The sequence below is a fragment of the Strongylocentrotus purpuratus genome, unplaced genomic scaffold, assembly GCF_000002235.5.
Source record: "Strongylocentrotus purpuratus isolate Spur 01 unplaced genomic scaffold, Spur_5.0 spur5_scaffold_6, whole genome shotgun sequence".
Lineage (NCBI taxonomy): Eukaryota > Metazoa > Echinodermata > Echinoidea > Camarodonta > Strongylocentrotidae > Strongylocentrotus > Strongylocentrotus purpuratus.
Genome location: NW_022145612.1, coordinates 37947360 through 37955655, shown reverse-complemented (window position 1 = coordinate 37955655; position 8296 = coordinate 37947360). Strand labels below are relative to the sequence as shown.

At 36.8% G+C, this 8296-nt stretch overlaps 1 pseudogene; it reads left to right on the top strand.

Annotated features, from left to right (window-relative positions):
* The first annotated feature begins 4462 nt into the window (after positions 1-4462).
* On the top strand, positions 4463-5957 carry LOC115929892 (annotated as a pseudogene).
* Positions 5958-8296: the final 2339 nt, after the last annotated feature.

Below are 8296 nucleotides of genomic sequence, written 5' to 3'. Positions count from 1 at the left end.
TTTGCTCCTGCGACAATTGCTCCGGGCTTTATTTCGTCTAAGATGTAGGGTTAGGGTTAGGGTTTCAATAGGGTTTTATGTTAGGTTTAGGGTTAGGTTTAGGGTAGGGTATAGTGTTGAATCCAGGGTTGAAGTTAGCCATTCGATTAGTGTATGAAATTTACAGCGGAGCAATTGTCGCCGGAGCAAATGTCATGGAATCAAAAAATACTAATAGGATCGAACACAAAACCGGTGATGATGATTTCAGAGATAATAGCTACATTTATTTGGGCACATATTCATCCCAGCAGGGAAGGTTCAATGAGCACCCAAAGTACTTTCTACCATGTACATGACACAATGAGCTTCTCATCTGGGATTCGAACCACGAACCATTTAATCCAAAGTCCGGTAACCTATCCTCCAGATTAAGACACCTCTACTATACCAAGAACAATTTTTTTTATTAGTAGTAGCATTATTGAATTATGTGAATCTTTTTAAAATCAGCTCATCGTGAATAATGTTTAAATAACTAAATTAATAGATAACTACGTTTTCGTAAAGCATTGATTGTGTGAACGAAACTAAGGGAAAGAGTGAAGAAAAGAAAAGGAAAAAACACAGGTATAAAGAAAAAAAGAAAAGAGGAAGAAGGAAAGAAAGAAAGAGAGGGATGCAACATGAAGAGAGAAACGATAATTATGACCCATTCTCACAACCCCCCCCCCTCCCCCTCGAACGTTATAATTCTATTTTCGTCAACCGTCTACAGGACCAGTGCCCCCTGCCCCCTTTGATAGTAGTGCCCTTCGCGCCCCTTACCCTATAAGTAAAATGAATTCCCACTACACCACTGGGCAGGATAACCGTTAAATGCCTACAAACAAACACATTTTCGCTTGTGTATTGTTCAATGATTTTGACGTCATTTCATTCTTAAAAGTTTGCAGTTTGAGAGGAAATCCGTGGATGAACATGGGAACGGAACGCGGATAAGTAAAGTTCCCGCAACACTCGTGATACCGTCTAATAACGCTGGTCGCCTTTGTTTGGGGATTGTTCGGCAATATCTATTTCTATCAATTCTGTTTGAAAGGTCATTGTGTTAACGGGATAAAAGTTTAAAGTGGGCAGAACATGAAGTTCAGTGTTACAGCCACCCCAACGATAGCTAATGGACATTTTGAAGAGAAAAAATGAGTAAGGCCAAATTTTAGCAAAGAGATAATCCTTAAAGACATCGTTTAACAAATTTAAATCTGAAATGGATGGCCCTACGTGCTATCAGTGTATGTGAAATAGTCTAAAATTGAAGGCCTAAACAAAAAATGCGCTTCAAAATGATCATGAAGTTCCTCAAAAAAGTAAAAAAAAATCTTTAATTGACCGGTTTTACCATACCCGTTTTCCCCGATAGACTGTAGTGTTAACATTTGTTTGAAATTTCGATTTCCAATCATAAATATCTTGATAATCAGACAGGCGATCGGATAGTAAAAGTCATGGGGTTCCTGACTAACCTAAAGGTTTATAATTATCATTGTAGCATGAGCTAAATCCAGGATTTTGTTTCAGAATCGGACACTCAATCCCTTTAATACATTGTATATATATATTTGTGTGTGTATGTAATGTGTGCGTGCGTGTGTGTGTGTGTGTGTGTATGAATGTGTGTTTGTATTGTTAATCGAAGAAATGATTACTCAACTGAAGAGGATTCAGATACTGTAAACGCTGATATTTTGCGCGATTAATTTTTCTCGCTGAGTGACCCTAAAACATATTCACTGGTTCTAAAATTCGCGTTGCACCAAATTCAGCCCGTTCTGAACACGCATAAGAAGTCATGCTTAAATTTTCGCGGCTTAAAGGTAATACAAAATTTTGGAAATTTTGAAAATTGGGTGGATGGTGATTCTTAACAATTTTGATATATTAGGATGCCGCTGTGGATGAATTATAAGCACAAGAAAATTTGGCCCCTAAACCACTTCTGCTTTTAAGAATAATTGAGTTATAAAATTTACCGGTGCTCCCGTAAATTTTGATAAATTTCAAATAGCGCCTACGTCCGTACAATGGTAGCTGCGACCATGAAAATCTCAGGATATGTAGTTGTGATATATAATTTCCTAACGGGAATAGCTAATCGATCGATTTTAGTCAAGAAACATTGTTTTATACCTTAATTAAATCTTGAACTTGAGAGGCAGCTTTACAACATAAAGAGTTTTATTATTTACAATTTCATAACTTCAGACTCGATTTCACCCGCGACAACGATCACTGAGTATTGTAGGATCACGTATGCTTCCAATATGTTCATATGAACCAAATTCATGACCCCATACCAAAACTGTGTATTACCTTAACAGTAAGCCAGAGTGATACATAACAAATGTTAACTGTAAGCGAGAAAGAAGGGAAGGGGAGATGTGACAGATGGACAGACATTATGTGTACCAATAGATAGACAAGGAGGGAGGAGGGGAAGAGAAGGAAAGAGAAAGAGGGTTAGGAAAAAGTAAAAGAGAAAGATAGGAAGCTAGAATAAGATATAAACGGTGAGAGAGAGAGAGAGAAAAGAGAGAGAGAGAGAGAGAGAGAGAAGAGAAGGGGGTAGGGGTCATTTTCATGAAACATAATATGGTTTAATACAATATTTTAAGTGTATATAATTTTATACAGATTTTCCCTACTAATTTACATTTTACACACTTTTGCACGAAATATCTACATCTTTCGTATTTTATCTTATAGTTTACGGCAAGCTGCATAACAGCAACTATAATCACATCAGATAAGATTCAAGGCTGCAATGATAACCATGATTTTAATTAAAAAGGGTCAGCAAGTTAACTTCAATGCTTTATCATACCCGATTAAACAAAAAAAACAAACAAACAAACATACAAACACCGCCTGTATATAGTATCTCGTCTCGAGCGGGGCGGCGTCACATCCCAATTACAACCATTGTTGGAGTCGACTCGGTCTCAAGTAGGCTAGCCGGTACATGCATGGACTGATATTTGAGGGGGGTAACAATGACTTAATGGGGTAAATGCCTTTCACTTTTGTCGTCTTTAACAAGATTTACCCGTCCAAATCGAGATGAAAGGAAATATTTGGCGCACACACGCTACATCTCGTTGCACATTCAAGTATTTGTGTTTAGTGTATGTAATAACAAACCAACCCCTCTCTCTCTCACTTTTGTTCTTTAATATAGTAAGAGAGAGAAAGGGAGAGAGAGAGAGTGCAATGATACAAGGTGGATTAAGGCGTGTCCTTTTTACAATTCTTTAATAAACATTCAATACAAAATTGTGTTTTGTTACTATAAGAGAGAACGGGAAAAGAATGTGGTTAACATAATCGGAGCAATATAAATGGAGTAGACAGTTATTTGTACTCTTCCATTCAACTTTGTTCTGAAACGACGGAACGTCTGTCGATGAAAGGATATATACATGTACAATTAAGAATAAAGATAATGTGACAAAAATTGGCAATATCCCCTACAATATTAAAAAGTAGGAAACGCTTACAATTTTGCTTCAATAATGTGTATTACATTTTAAATGAATTTTCAACGGTTTCTTTTTATTCGGGATACGATTGGTCATTAAATCTCACATATATCAAAATCTGCACCAAAATTGTCAATAAAAGTATGACGAGACAAACATGAGAGACAAGTTTATGAAATTAAAACAAAAATAAACTAAATGTCCTTGTCATTGATCTGGTGGCACAATTTCCGATTGTAATCATGAATAGTTGGAAATGTTTATTGACTTTGCTAATTAGGTTATGACTGCAAAAGATACATTGTATAATGTGACGTTTCTATTCTAATTCACTCTGCAATTTCTAGGAAAATTAAAAGCATAGTTGATAACTTCCGGGGGACGACATTATTTGTAAAGATGAAAATCCCCTTTATATCTACAACTTTCAACCACAAAGGAAAAAAAAAAACATGCTTTCAAGAGTAATTTGATACGGAAGTAAATGAATAGCACAAAGTTAGTTTAATGGATACTGAATCGGCGATGAGTATGCAACAAAAAAGCAAAAAAAGATTCCTCTATATATGATTAAGTATATACATATCCATACGTTTTTTTCAATGATGGTATGTTTCATTTAAAATTCATATAATTTTCGTCTGTCGTTCTCATTTGGTCAGGTATATCTGGTTCCTAGTCTCCTTCAGCAAATTTGTTATATTGTATTATCTGCAGACTTAATGATTTCGTCAGTTGCTTCTCTCCTCCATTGGTTTGACATACTCCTCGCTGATACAATATGATTAAGCCTGTCAGACGTATGATTGATTAGAATGAAAAAGATAATCAAAATACAAAAAATGAAACTGTCTTTTCGATTTTGCGCAGTGACCTGATGACATCATAATGTTAACCTTGGTGGAAAGGCTCTAACCAGTCGCTTAATGGCTTTAATTAGCGTGCGTGTGTGTGTGTGCTATAGCGAACTTACGCATTGCGAACAGTTGCCTTCATGTTTGAAGTGCCTGATTCCGATTGGTCAGTCGGCGCAGCGAGTATCGACAAGGAAAAAAAGAACTGCATATCCGAGCCGCCGTTCGGATAAATGGGAACCTATTCTTAACGGAGGTCCAGAGTACATGCAGAAATCTCAAATATTAACCAGAGTCATGCAGCCTCAAATTCAAAGTTTATTTCCAAGCGACAATTATAGCATCAATTTTGCAAATAGTAAACATCGTTAGCGGTGACAGAACGAGGAGGAAGAGTCGGGGCTGTTCAGAGGAGCCAGTGGTTTAGTTTCGTAAAGGGCTTCTGGCTTTTTTTATTTAATGAAGTGCTTTGATTATTTCTGGTCAGCATGAGTTCGAGTTCGTATTTCGTCAACCCGGCGTTTTTCCCGACCTATCCTCATGCGGGGGAAACAGTTTTATGCGACCCCTTCCGGCAGTTACGAACTATCATCGTGTGCTTTTAGCAAAAACCCGAAGACCTCCTCCTATTCATCAAGCTCCTCGCCGAGCCTAGTGGCGACGTCCAAGCCACCATGCACCCAACAGCTCGGCGCCGCCACTTTTACGGCGGAGGCACGTTATCGAACTTTTCAACGACGGCAGGGTACGGCGACCACTCGACGACGTCGGCAGGTTACGGGTCCATGTCGCAGCCGATATCGCCAACGAGTGCGTGGGATTCGAGGATGGCCGCCACGTATAATTCAGCGTCGTGGGGCAGCACGGCGGCGGAGTTAGGGGACGGGAGCTACCGGGGTAGAGTGAGCGCACTGACTGCTGGTACGGGGTGTTTGGTATCAGCAGCAGCTGAACCTAACAACAATCATGCTCGCAAGTGATGTCCCCCTGTAAAATCTACCTCAGGTTATCCATGGATGCCCGTTTCAGGTGAGAAAAATATAAATTACTTAAGATCATTTATTTTAATGTATCAATCATATAATTTTACTATATTGCGTCATGATCATGTTTATTAGTTTAATTAATTGAAAAGTCAATTATAGGCGAATTTGTGTATGTAGAACAAAAATGGTCGTACTTAAGTAGTGTATGTCCAGAGGTTGTCTAATGGTTGGAAAATGACCGGACTTGCCCTTGATATTTAATTCTTCGAAAGCCCTAGCTATGTCCACATTTTAGAAAGGTTTAGTTTATTATCTAGGGCCTACTTGAGAGAAACAGCATATAATTTTCTGTTTTTTTAATCAACTTTTCTCTCTTGTTCATTTACCCGAATGAACCTATAATCAGGGATATGTGAGTTTAATCTATCAATCATTATTCTTACCAGTATATCGCTTTGAAATATCTGCTTATCCCCCAAACTGAGCGAAATTTCACTTACCAGCTGAAATTGATTTTGCGATTGATTTGGTATTATTAGGAGTACACAATTAATTAAACTTGATGTATTATGGTTCCTTTTCGTCTTTCAGTCAAATAGTACTCAAACATCATTCATGTCTTTTGTGTCTTGCACACTGACTGTTTCCGAGTCATAAATGCCTCGTACATGATCATTCATTATACAAATTAGGGACATGCAGTTGTTTGGCATCAACACTTTTTAGTGGTTATTACACGATAGGAAACAAAACTCGGAATAGTTTCGAAGTCACGCAAGCGATGATTTCCTGTAAACTAAAAATGAAAGTACCACGATGCTGAGATTGATTGGTCTGGAGTTATTGTCTTTCTAAAAAAAGGTGAAGAATACAAAGTGCTCTCTTTGAGGCTAGAAAGTAAAATATTTACGTTAATTTTTGCATCACAATATTCTCTAGCTCTTGCGAGGTGTATGTGAAGAATGCATTATTATTTACCGTTCTAAATTACTCTGGAAGTTATACAGTGTTTAATTTTGTGTTTTACTTGAATAATTAAAAAAAGAGTAAATTTATCTCGCACGCTGAATAGATGTTGAATGCAGCATAAAATTTGAGTCAATGCAGCATAGAATTTCAGTCATTGATAAATACTTGACAGTGTTTTGTATGGTTAAAAATAGCTGTGTGCTGTCGTCCTCTCTCCCCCCCCCCCCCCATCCACCTATTTTTGTCTTGAAAATGATATTTAATTACCACAGCTAATGAGGAAGAGTCCAGACATTGGATTAGTTATATTTGCGTTAAGTATTAAGGTTGTAGCATTTCCGAATCAAGGTTACAAACATACCCTGTAATTGGACACAGACGATAAGACAAGGTGAAGTGACACCATACTATATACTACTCGTCATTGAGAGACACATTAGCACCGTGACGCTAACGGTTTATGGCATCGTAAACCCAACAGTTAGAGTTATGTCAATCGGTCTGCCACGCGCGTGAATCAATTTTAACGAAAATCTAGTTTATTTAAGGTCTTAGATATCAAAATTCATTGAAATCGAAATCAAAATATTCAGTGATATCCTCACAAATATTTGTTTGAACTAGTGTTGTTATGGTTTAACAGTTCAGTAAGTAGAAGCATAAATATATTCAGTGTTAATACTAATGACGATATTTTGATAACAACAGAGATAATGAAAAGTAGATGGTATAGTATAGTGTATGATATAGTAGTAGTAGTAGTAGTAGTAGTAGTAGTAGTAGTACCAGCAGCAGCAGTAGTAATTGTAGTAGTAATAGTAATAGTAGTATTGTTAGTGGTTAGTGGCAGTAGTGTAGTAGTAGTGGTTAGTGGTATGATGATGGTGGTGGTAGTAGTAGTAGTGGTAGTAGTGGTGGTGATGGTGGTGGTGGTGTGGTGGTGGTTGTAGTGTAGTCGTAGTATAAGTAGTAGTAGCCACGTCGTTGTCGTCATCGTAGTAGTATTTTGTTTTATTTCACCTTCTAAATACACAATTGTTTTATTCAATTTTAATTCAATTTGTTTTCTTTAAATTTTTAATTGATATCATGTAATATTGCGGAGTATCAAATGATGAACTGTTTGATATTGCTAACTTTGATTCGCTACTTTTTAAGCGATATGAAGAACAGCATATCTTGTTAATTTATTCATTTATTTCATAAATGTTCAGCAGATTTATTTTATAAACGTTGAGCCTCAATAATGTCTCCATCTGCCCATATGAATCACGATGTCTTTTCATTTTAGATTCCAATCACTGGCAGTATACAGAAGGATTTGGATTTAGATATATATATATATTTGTTTAAATCTTTGTATATTCTAAGAAGGAAACCAGACTGGCAGACAACCCCTGGCAGTCCTTTATCTATTGTTATCGATCTACTCTAAATTTCCGGATTTCACTTTCCGGCTGGAACAACTGACAGAAGGCGCGAAGAAGTTGGCCGAATAAAACCAATTTTACTACTTGCTTTGCTTAAAACTTAGAATCTACATGTTTATTATGAATAAAGCTAAATCTATCATCGTACTAGGCAAGATTTTCAATATGAATAGGGCCATCAAGCATTACTGAATCTGCAAGCTAATCCACTGGTTGTGCTACCTGCATGAATAACACTTCATAACGATACCGAATATATCAATATTATGTGATAAAAGGAAATAGAATCACATTAGATACAGGCAAAATCAGATTCTACGAATGACTTGGGTAGCGACTTTCAGTTTAGATACATGTAGAAATCTTGATTTGTATATACCCCGTCATTACATTCTAACCTGTCTCGTATTTCTTAGTTTAAATGTTTAAGATTACCTGTCATTCGATTGAGCAAAAATAATAAATTTAACAAGTAGACAATTCAGCATCTATTTTATTATCCACTCTAAATTTCCTCCCATGGTGATGTGTAATAATAC